Below are 12246 nucleotides of genomic sequence, written 5' to 3'. Positions count from 1 at the left end.
CTTGCTTGAAAGGGCTTTCATTAGGCCCAGTGTTTCGCATTGGGGTGCGCCGGTGTTGTTTGTTAAGAAGAAGGATGGATCGATGCGAATGTGTGTAGATTACCGGCAATTGAACAAGGTTACAATCAAGAATAAGTATCCGCTGCCGAGGATTGATGATTTATTCGATCAACTTCAGGGTGCCAAGGTATTTTCAAAGATTGACTTGAGATCTGGCTACCATCAATTGAGGATTAGGGCATCCGATGTCCCTAAGACAGCTTTCTGCACTCGGTACGGGCATTATGACTTCTTGGTGATGTCATTCGGGTTGACAAATGCCCCAGCAGCTTTTATGGATTTGATGAACCGAGTTTTCAGGCCTTACTTGGATTCGTTCGTGATAGTCTTCATTGATGATATTTTGATCTATTCCCGCAGCCGGGAGGAGCACGAACAGCATCTTAGAGTGGTTCTTCAAACTTTGAGGGACAGTCAGTTGTACGCCAAGTTTTCGAAGTGTGAGTTCTGGTTGAGTTCAGTTGCATTCCTGGGTCATGTTGTGTCAGCAGAAGGTATTCAGGTTGTTCCGAAGAAGATTGAGGCAGTCAAGAATTGGCCTAGACCAGCATCAGCTACAGAGATTCGGAGTTTTTTGGGTTTGGCAGGCTACTATCGTCGGTTCATAGAGGGGTTTTCATCTATTGCAGCCCCGATGACCAGGTTGACCCATAAGGGTACCCAGTTCAGATGGTTGGATGAGTGTGAGGCGAGCTTTCAGAAGCTCAAGACAGCTCTGACTACGGCACCGATGTTGGTTTTGCCCAAAGGTTCAGGGCCTTATACAGTTTATTGTGATGCATCTCGTGTTGGACTTGGTGTAGTGTTGATGCAGGATGGCAAGGTCATTGCCTATGCTTCGCGGCAGTTGAAGATTCATGAGAAGAACTATCCGGTTCATGATTTGGAGTTGGCAACCATTGTTCACGCATTGAAGATTTGGAGGCATTATTAGTATGGCGTGGCATGTGAGGTGTTCCCGGATCACAAGAGTCTGCAGTATTTGTTCAAGCAAAAGGAGTTGAATTTGAGGCAGAGGATGTGGTTGGAGTTGTTGAAAGACTATGATATCACCATTTTATATCATCCTGGGAAGGCCAATGTGGTGGCCGATGCTTTGAGTAGGAAGTCAGCTAGTATGGGTAGTTTAGCTTATATTCCGGTCGGTGAGAGACCGCTTGCTTTGGATGTTCAGGCCTTGGCCAACCAGTTCGTGAGGTTGGATGTTTCTGAGCCCAGTCGTGTGCTAGCTTGCACAGTCGCTCGTTCTTCATTATTGGAGCATATCCGAGATCGGCAGTATGATGATCCCCATTTGATTTGTGTGTCCTCAGAGACACGGTGCAGCACGGAGGTGCCAAGCAGGTTACCCTAGGTGATGATGGAGTTTTGAGATTACAGGGTCGAGTTTGTGTGCCTAATGTGGATGGTCTTCGAGAGTTGATTTTAGAGGACGCCCATAGCTCCCGGTACTCTATTCATCCGGGCGCCGCGAAGATGTACCAGGATTTGCGGAAACATTATTTGTGGCGGAGAATGAAGAAGGATATTGTTGCATATGTGGCTCGATGTTTAAATTGTCAACAGGTTAAGTACGAGCATCAGAGGCCCAGTGGTTTATTTCAGAGGATTGAGCTTCCCGAGTGGAAGTGGGAGAGGATCACTATGGAGTGCGTTGTTGGACTCCCACAGACTCGGAAGAAGTTTGATGCAGTGTGAGTCATTGTTGATAGGCTGACCAAGTCAGCGCATTTCGTTCCTGTGGCAGTCTCCTATTCTTCTGAGAGGTTAGCTGAGATCTATATCCGGGAGATTGTTCGCCTTCATGGTGTGCCCATGTCTATCATTTCAGACCGAGGTACGCAGTTGACCTCGCGTTTCTAGAGAGCAGTTCAGTGGGAGTTGGGCCAACGGGTTGAGTTGGGCACAGCATTTCATCCCCACACGGACGGGCAGTCCGAGCGGACTATTCAGATTTTGGAGGATATGCTCCGAGCTTGTGTCATTGACTTTGGAGGCTCGTGGGATCAGTTTTTGCCTTTAGCGGAGTTTGCCTACAACAACAGCTACCAGTCGAGTATCCAGATGGCTCCTTATGAAGCTTTATATGGTATGCGGTGTCGGTCTCCGGTTGGATGGTTTGAGCCAGCGGAGGCTCGGTTGTTAACTCATGCCCGAATCATTTGATCAGTGTTTGGTAATGGGAATGAGTCTTTTGGGCACACGTTATTTAAATCCTTATAGTCTACGCACATGCGATATTTATTATTCTTCTTTGAAACTACTACTACATTACCTAACCAGTCAGGATACTTTACCTCTCGAATTGAACAAATATCAAGCAAGCTAGTTACCTCTTCTTTGAAAAATTTGTTTCTGACCTCGATAATAGGACGTTTTTTCTATCTTATTGGAGGGATGATAAGATCCAAGCTTAGCTTGTGCACGGCCACTTCTGGCGGGATACCTGTCATATCCGCATGCGACCACGCAAGATAATCAACATTACATTTAAGAAATTCAATAAATTCAGACCTGAGCTCGGGGTGCAGGCCTGTCCCCAAGTGGAACTTCCTCTCCAAGAACTTTTTGAACAATGCAAGTTGTTCAAGTTCCTCCGCTGTGGATTTTGTTGCGTCCGTATCTTCTGGTACCTGGAAATACTTTGGTACCTTATAGGATTCCGGCGACTCTTCCCCCTGGTTGATTTCGCTCAGCTCGGGAGCAGGCACCGGTTCCTGTAATTGCAATGTTGCAGGCTTCTTCCCTTTGCTACTGAAAACTAAGATTGCATTCATCTCCCTAGATGCCGGTTGGTCACCTCTTATTAGTTTAATCCCCTCGGGAGTTGGAAATTTTAGCAACTGATAATATGTTGATGGCACAACCTTCATCTCGTGCAACCATGGTCTCCCCAAGATGATATTGTAAACCATATCACCATCCACTACCTTGGAAAGGGTCATCTTCATCACCCCCTCGGTATTCGTGGGCAGCATGATCTCTCTCCGGTTGCCTGCCAGATTGAACCCCGGCGAGAAGTTTCGGGCCAGAATAATACTTCCAATGAGCTTGGCTTGCTCTAACACTCTCTACTAGATAATATTGGCCGAACTTCCTAGGTCCACCAGAACACGTTTAATTTTAAAATCTAAGACATTTAGAGAGTATGCAGTTGTAGCAGTCCATCCGCGCCTTCCTTCGAGAAAGTAATGTCGTCCTCAGCGACTTCCCAGAGTCTTTTGCTGTGGGTTACCGAAACCTTTGTCTTTTTTATCGCTGAAAATGTCACGCCATTGATCTCGTTGCCCTCAAAAATCATGTTGATCGTCAAACCTGGAGGATCATCTCCTACTTTCGAAGGCTCTGCGTTATCGCGATTGCGGCCATAATTATTTTTAGCCCTATCACTCAAAAATTCCCTGAGATAGCCGTTTTTCAGTAATGTCACCACCTCTTCACGCGAATGCAGGCAGTCCCTAGTACAGTGACCGTCTGCCCCGTGGTATTCGCACCACAAATTAGGATCCTTTTGGCCGGGATCAGATCTCATTGGCTTCGGAAACTGTGCTTCTTTAATGTTACTCACAGCCGATACCAGCTCCACTACGCTGATGTTGAAGTTGTATTGGGAAAGCCTAGGGTAGGAAGAAATGCGAGGACCTGACGTTTCCTTGTCCTGCAACGACCTATTATTTTGGTCGCGATCAGCTCTCCTATCAATAGCGAATCTATCCGCAGATCGGAAACCTCTGTCGTGTCCTTCGGACCGTTCATAAGGCAAAAATTGACTCCTTGAAGACCATCGATCTGTGTCGAAATTATCCTTTGATTTCTCTTTATTCTTCTCTCGGTCCCGACCCTTGGCCGGCGTTAGGAAACCGAGCTGATCAACTTTAATTCTTTTCTTTGAGTCGTACCGGTTGTGAACATCCGCCCAAGTTGTTGCCTGGAAATCGAGCAAACTTTCTTTCAACTTATGGGAAGTGTCGAAACTTCTCGGATTCAGACCTTTGGAGAATACTTCACCTACCCGTTCGTCCGGTACAACTGGTAGCAACATCCTTTCCTTCTTGAATCTGGTCACAAACTCCCGCAACAACTTAGATTCTCTTTATACAATCATGAATATATCGGCCTTTCAGTCCTGTACCTTTCTGGACCCGGCATGGGCCTTGATGAAAGAGTTCGCGAGCATCTCAATTGAGTCTGTGGAGTGCTCGGGCAAAAGCGAATACCATGTCACGGCTCCCTTTGTAAGAGTCTCCCCGGATTTCTTTAGTAAGACTGACTCAATCTCGTGGGGAGCTACATCATTCCCTTTCACCGCCATTGTATATGTGGTGATGTGCTCTTGAGGATCTGAAGTCCCATCATACTTCGGCACGTCTGCCATTTTAAACCGCTTCGAGATCAATTCTTGTGTCGCGCTTGGTTTGAACGGTAATTATGTGTACTTCTTTGAGTCCGGTCTTTTCAGCACTGGTGGTGCGCCCATATTTTGATCTATTCGGGCATTTATTTCCCTCATAAATTGCATGAGTTTGATTTAAAAGGGATCACTCTTGTTGTTATGACCGATCCGCTACCGTTCCTCTCGGTCCCATTGAAGTCGACCTTGCCCCTCGGGGTATTATTGTTGACCCTCTGCGTTGTTTGATTTGCGGGAGCACCGTGAGGAACTGGAGCTCGTCCATTCACATTATTAGAAGCACCCAACAACGCTTGCTTCAACTCCATCATGACCTTATCCTGTCGTGTGAGATGGCCTATAATGACCTCTTGTTGCTCCTTCAAGATCATTACTGTTTCGACGACGTGTTGGTCTTCAGCATCATTAAGAGTCTCTTCTCAAACATGTCGCGGATATTGCCTGATCAGCGTGGCCTCATCCCCCTCGTTGCGGGTATCACTGATTGAATCCTCGTGCTGAGGCTGATTTTCTTAGGCCTCAACATTGTGTGCGATGTTGACACTGTTATCTGCCATATGTTATGATCTTTTTGCTAAGAACAAAAAAATCAAACGACTTAGTAATAGATGCAAGGATCAACTCACTACCAGAATTTGGAGCTATGGCAACGCTTTTTATTGCTACGGATCAGAAACCGTTACAATAGGTAGTCTATTGTTACGGTTGTAACCGTTACAAATAATTATTGGAGCTACCGGAACACTTAGCAACTGAACCGTTACAATAGGCTTAAAACCGTAGCGATAGAGTTATATATGGCAACGTTTTTTATAACTGTAGCAATAGATCAATCTATGGTAACGGTTATATCTATTGTTACGGTCATTAATTCCCTCCTTATTTTTTCAGCCAAATTCTATACCAGCTAAAATAAAAAGGGGCCCGCCATCTGAATTTTTACTGTTTAATTTTTATTCCTAATAAAATACTATCAAATATGTATACCCCTAAAAATTAGGGTACCATCTCCTCCAGGCTTTCGAAATTAGAAGGAGATACGATCGATCTCCCCCCAATTTCCACTCCCTCCCCAATTTCCACTCCCCCAACCCCACCCCAAACATACAGTAGTGCCAGGAGCGCCATTACCGACTCGCTCGCTCTCGGTAAGTTTTATGTAGTAGTATTTTCTTTCTCATTTTCAGTTCCTCTTTGTTTGCTCAATTACTCAAAATTCATTCTCCTTTCAAGAACCCTAGCATTGATTTTCTACTTATTTACTAGTTAGCATCGTGTTTCTACTACTTAATTATTATTTCTCTGTCAGGTGATGTATTTTTTCCATGGAAATGAATAAGTCATTCAATTAGATTTTGTTTTTATTGTTTAGAGTGTATAAAAAACTTAGATTATTAGCAAGCCGTTTTCTCTAACCTTGCTCATTCGAGTTTCGTTATCAATAACAAGTGGTTGAATATCCTTCACATCAACCATCTCCTAAGGATTTCAAATATATATTTTGCAAGTATAATTTAGGTGAGACATCACTGGTACAAATAAAGAGTCAAAGCGAAAAATAGTCACAAAGTCAGCTTGGTCTGTGAGTAATTTCTTCCTTTATATATATTGTCTGATTCTCGTTTTATCTGCCCTCAAGCTCAAGGTGAGATAGATTAGTGCAGTCAGAGTTTATTCAAGAAATTTGAAGATATCTCACTCATGTTGAAATCCAATACATTGATTTTTCAAATCTTAATTCACCTTCCTGCCCATGAAGAGAAAGAGAAAAATGCTGAAAGTATAGCATTTGTTTGAACATATTTGAATGTCAACAAGAATAAAAAATCACTGACATCCAAATGTATTCACTTTTAGCATTTTCGTTAGAAAGATTGTTATGAAACATACTCGTTTTACCAACTCCTCAAGTTAGATAAACTTAGATAATTGTTAAATAAACACTCATTCTAAGATCTCTTTTACATACACAATCTCAAATGAGCCATAAACATCAATTAGTAATTGCAGAAAAAGAATTGTTGACTTCATATTTTATACTAGCTAACCCCTTGATGTATATAGGCATGAGGAGAAAAAAAACCTCCATATGAAGGGGATATAAGGACGGAACTAAGCATTGACAATTAAATAGACTTTTACATTAATAGATCAATTTAATCAGTTATAGTATGCCACTCTTCTATTTTATTGTAAGTGAAATAACATGATGGAATGATGGTGATAATTTATCTGGGTTGCACAATACTTTGGAAAAACCCACAAGAAAAATTTTTCTATTCCTTTGATACTCTAGTTTGTCATAAATATAGATAGTTTTTGACTAACTTGCCAGTTTCTTGATGTAAGCAGTGACATCTTCCCATTGTTCAATAAAAATTTTGAGGTTATTCTTTTGATATATCAATTTGTATGCATTGACAGGGTTGGTTTTCACTCGCTCACCAACAACGACCCTTTGGTTTTCACTCGCTCACCAAAGAAACGAACAATGACACAACCTCTAGGACACACTGCCTCTCCAATATTTTGTCTCTCTTCTCTCTTTTGGGTACACAGTAAATCTACTAAAGTGAATTACAATGCTTGTTAAGAGTAGAATAGAGAACTTGTACTTTGGTAGACAATTGTATAGAAGGTTGCGTACTTTCTTCCTTCATCAAGCTTGTATATTTATAGCCTTCTCAACTTATTATGGCTATTGCATAACCCAAGGGGATTTGACCGTTGCTCATTTATTTGTTTCCTTAATTTGCAGCTTCAGCACTTGTATGAATATGGATAGTATGTTGACTTGGCACTCCTTTGAAGATGGATATGGGTATCTTTGTAATATTGATTTCCTTTCCTTATTTGACTTCATGTACTTGGACAGATCCTAATTGTCTCCACTTTCCTTTCTTGAATATGTAAATTCTTCATTGAGTACCAGCATGTGAATACTTGTGTAGAGGATTCCTTTCCTTTTGTGGTAGTAGAATATTTTCTCTTTATTTGCAAGCAACATCTTGGTTGATCTTCTTTACAGAACTTTGCATTTCATAACTTCACGTGCATCTTCTTCCATAGTCTTGATGCGCATTTCAATATTTATGAATTTTCATAAGAGCAATAGTCATTCTTTATATGGAACTCAAACTTATTTCCATACATTATTTTCTTTCCATACCAAAGGGAAAATGTAGTAAGAATATTTTCCCATAATAGTAGCATCTTTGAACTCCTATTGGAAATACTCCTTTCTTGATCTTGGAAAATAATCTTACATAATATAGATATTTACTTTACATAGAAAATATATTCTTCTCCTATTATATTGAAAATATTCCTTTCTTGATCTTGGAAAATAATCTCTTTCCATAGTATAGATTGTACTACATCCATAATATATTTTTTTTCCATAGAAAATATATTCTTCCTTGGTCTTGTAGTATCTTTTTCATGTAGTATTTTTCTTCCACAGAATAATAGAACTTCTCCATGATTCTAGCAGGCTTCCTTCCATGCTATTGAAAAAATATTTCCTTCAGTAGAGATTTCTACTTGAAGTGCAGTAAGCCATTTCACATTTGAAATTCAATTCAAATGTTTGAATCTTGAAGGTAATCATGAAATATTTTCCTTTCTGGATTTTCAGAATCCTTGCCCTTAATAGCTAGAAGATTCTTCTTTCCATATAATAAGCAAATCATCCCAAGATATCTTTAATAGCATCCGTAGAAAATGTTTTCTTTTTCAACTTCATAGTAAATTAAGATTACCATGATCTCCACCAAATATCTGTACAAAAATAAGATTACCATAAGTAAATATTCTTTGATTAATAATTATGTTGGTTAATAATTTTGATGATAACATATCAAAAGAAAGCTAAAGTTTGGGGACCATTCCCCAAACATTCAGTAGCAACCACCTATCTATACTCCAATCCAATCAAAACGAAGACAGTCCAGAAAAGTTACCTTAAGGATAAAAATTTAGTGGGTGTTTGGGCATAAAAATTTTAAAATTTCAGAAAAAAGTGAAAAAAAATTTCAAGTAAAAATGATATTTGAAAATTAGAGTTGTGTATGGACATGAATACAATTTGGAATTGTTTTTTAATTTTTGTAAGTGATTTGAAGAGAAAATTTTGTAAAACGGCTTTTTGAAGTTTTTGAAATTTCCGAAAAATTCTGAAATTCAACTTCAAGTGAAATTTGAAATTATCATGAACAAACACTGATTCCGAAAAAATATAAAAAAATTTCGAAAAAAAAGTGAAATTTCTTATGGCGAAACGGGCACTTAATTTGTCCCATCTTTCTTCTGTGCCCTCTACAGGATACCTCCTGTATCACAAGTCTGGTAAGTACTTTAGACCTTTTATACCAGTTGTGGAGCATTCTTTGATTTCTCTCTTACCATATATAATAGGCGCTTCCAGCTAAAACTATCCTATAAATTTCGGCATTTGTGTTCTTCCCTTTCATGAATTCATAAGTGTTTCGATCCAAACGACTTCCTCATTCCAGGTGAATTGTTGTATATGTATTCCTCGCTAGTTCATCAGTATCTTGCTCCATTTTGTACTGGATATAGATCACATTTGAAAAATTGGTGTTCCACACTTTAATTCTAATTACTGCACAGAGGACACACTAGACTACTTTCTATTAAACCTCATTGAGCCAACCTATCTCTAGTATTGAAGTTGCAATGAATTGGCAAATACAAAATGAAGAGCCAACTATAAATAGTGAGCTCTATTATCATTGTAAGGGGCACGAATTTTCTTATAAACATATGCTATACTTTGTTCAAAACCCAATATAATTTTATCTTCTTGCTCATCTATATCGTTATTATTGGCTCGGGAAGCCTTGCTCCCAGAACTACGATTTCTGCTGTTTTATCTTCATCTCAAGGCTAAGTATTACATTTCGTCTAATTTCTTTATAAGCTTGGGATCAAATTAATTCACTTGTCTATAAATCACGTATAATTCAAATGTACCATTTTACGGGTAAACAGTTTGGCGCCCACTGTGGGGCATAGACAGTTATGTAATTGAGTCACTACTGGAAAATTCACCTATGGCTACGCAGGGAAAACCGTTCCAATAGGTAAGAAAATCGTTGCCATAGATGTACTGCTACGGTTCAGCGCCCGTTCCACAAGCTCTCGTGCCTATAGAGTTTATGGAACGATTTTTGGAACGGTTCCGATAACCGTTGCTATAGAATAGTCTATCGTTACGGTTTTCCTTCTTCCTGTTGGAACGATTATTTTTATTAAATGCAACGGTCATAAACCGTTACTATATCTATAAACTGTTACAGGTATAATAAAAATGGCAACGATTTCTTTAAGATATTGCAACGGTTGAACTACCTACTGCAACGGTTTGTATATTATTTTGGAACGGTTTGCAGATCCTATGGCAACGGTTCACTAACATATTGCAACGGTTGTTAGATTATTTTGGAACGGTTTGCAGGTCCTATGGCAACGGTTGATCTACCTATTGCAACGGTTTTTATATTATTTTGGAACGGTTTTCAGATCCTATGGCAACGGTTTTGTTAGCTGTAACTATTTAATTGAATTAAAAATAGTGCCCCCTGTTGTAAATAAAGATTTTACATATATATATACAATAAACTATAAAATACTAAAATTTATATAAATACAAAATATAACTTTTGATAATCTAAATTGTCCGACAAGTTAATAATAAATCCATAGATAGTGTTGAAACCAATAACATACATTTGATATTTCACATCAAAAGTTTTAAAATATTTTGATAACAAACATTCCTAGAAACCGCCACATGCATCTACAACAATCAACAATTCAAAATTCAAGTAAGGTCTAGATCTTCATCACTGCCTCCATCTTCCATCTCTTCATCTACTCCACCTACAAAAGAGTATAAAGTGAGATTTGCAAAATGGATTATGCTCAGACCAAAGTTAAAGAAGCTACTCTGAGGCAGGAAGAACCAAAGGACCAATTGTAGTAATATTGGATTTATGTGTTCTAACCACATGCATTAATCTATACTTAGCTCTACTGTTGTCTTTTTTTTGTTTGACAAAAGTATAGCAGCACCACCCATTCTAAACAAACAATTAGGCAAAAGCATTGCTCTTTCTGAACCTTGGTAATAATTAGGTGTAATAATTTCAGTACTTACAACTCATGTTTTCCATCAGACAAGTGGAGTATTGATTTATTTATTCTTTTGAAAGGGGTCCCAATGCTTTGGAGATGGCCATTTCATACCATACCAATAAAAGAACAGAAAACTTTTACTCTCTATTTTAAGCTGAACAATTAGTACCAAGTTTACTCAAGGAGACAACACGAAAGTATTCTTCATTCGATTCCTAGCCTTCAGACCAAGAGAAGAATCATCTCTCCATGAAAGAAATAATGAAATCCAAATCAACAAAGATTCAATTATTTAAGGAACAGAGATAATGGAAAGAGCTCTATCCGGTTTGGTTCACAATAGTGCGTCCTCCTAAACGCTAGTTCAATAGCATAAGCTTGCTTCCATGAGAATTAAAGAAAATATTTGCTCTTTAACTCTAACAAGACATGGACAGCAAAAATACTTCAATTGGATTCCGACTGTGTTTTCCCCAACCCAACTACAAACTAACATGAATAAAAACTTTCTCTGAATTGCTATGAAATTATGCATCTCAACTCAGTCAAATTATTCCTTATAGTTTTCACCTATTCCATTTTTATTTCAGAGATTCAACTCAAGGAAGTTACATACTAAATAATACTCCTATCAATGAGAACAAAAAAGAAAAGGAGAAAAGTGAGCATATTGTTGGATTCTATTGATAAACTAAGCTTTTAACCTTTTCAATTTTCTTTCTAGTAATTCTAAATTGTGAATTCAAACAAATAAACTAAAAAGTTGAAAACTTTATCTTCAAATTCCAATTCCTAAAAGCAAATACATTATACATACCATGATGGAGCGGCAGCTAGTAGTTAATAGATGTCGAACTAATGTCGTTCAAAACCCAAAATAGCTAAAACTGGAGAGCATATATCGGAAAGAGCAAAACCATGAACTAATGCCATTCATGGTTTTGTTCCTAGCCTTAATTATTGTGAAAGAAGTAATGAAATCTAAATCAACAAAGATAATAGGGAATGACAGTACTCTTTCGAACTCTTACGCACTGATAAAGAGAGAGAGCGAGAGAGCGCACAGTGAGAAGCAACATAAAAAAGAGGAGAAGAAGAGGAAAGAGAAGACGTGTAACATTTGCTACGGACTAACCTTGGTTGTTACTGCCAGCAGATGGTCGATTGATTGGTTGAATAGCACCTTGTTGTGCAGAAGCAGCTTCGCCAGGTGCACGAGCACTGAATATTAGCATGTCAGAATCAAGTCTTAAATCGGGGTTGAGACGTTGAAGTCGTGTAACGACGTTCATCGTAATATCTTGTTCCATAGCATCCTTTTGTGCATTGAGCTCTTCCAGCAATTTTTCCTTTTGTGCATTGAGCTTTTCTAACAATTTTTGTTGCATCTTCTCTTCCATTTCCTCCATTTTTTGTTCCATTCTCTCATCAGTAGCATTTACCGAGGATCCAAAATATCCTTTTTTCTTTTTTAAGACAGTTTTGTTGACTCCTCGTCCATAGAATCTTGCCCGACCTGGGTGCTCAGATCCCATGACTGATGCAAACGCGTCAACTGAATCAATACCATCTCAACTTTCTTGAGTGGATTGTATTCTCTCCATTTCAGCCTACAA

Source organism: Nicotiana attenuata, unplaced genomic scaffold, assembly GCF_001879085.1.
Source record: "Nicotiana attenuata strain UT unplaced genomic scaffold, NIATTr2, whole genome shotgun sequence".
In the NCBI taxonomy this organism is placed as follows: domain Eukaryota; kingdom Viridiplantae; phylum Streptophyta; class Magnoliopsida; order Solanales; family Solanaceae; genus Nicotiana; species Nicotiana attenuata.
This window is presented reverse-complemented; position numbering follows the sequence as displayed.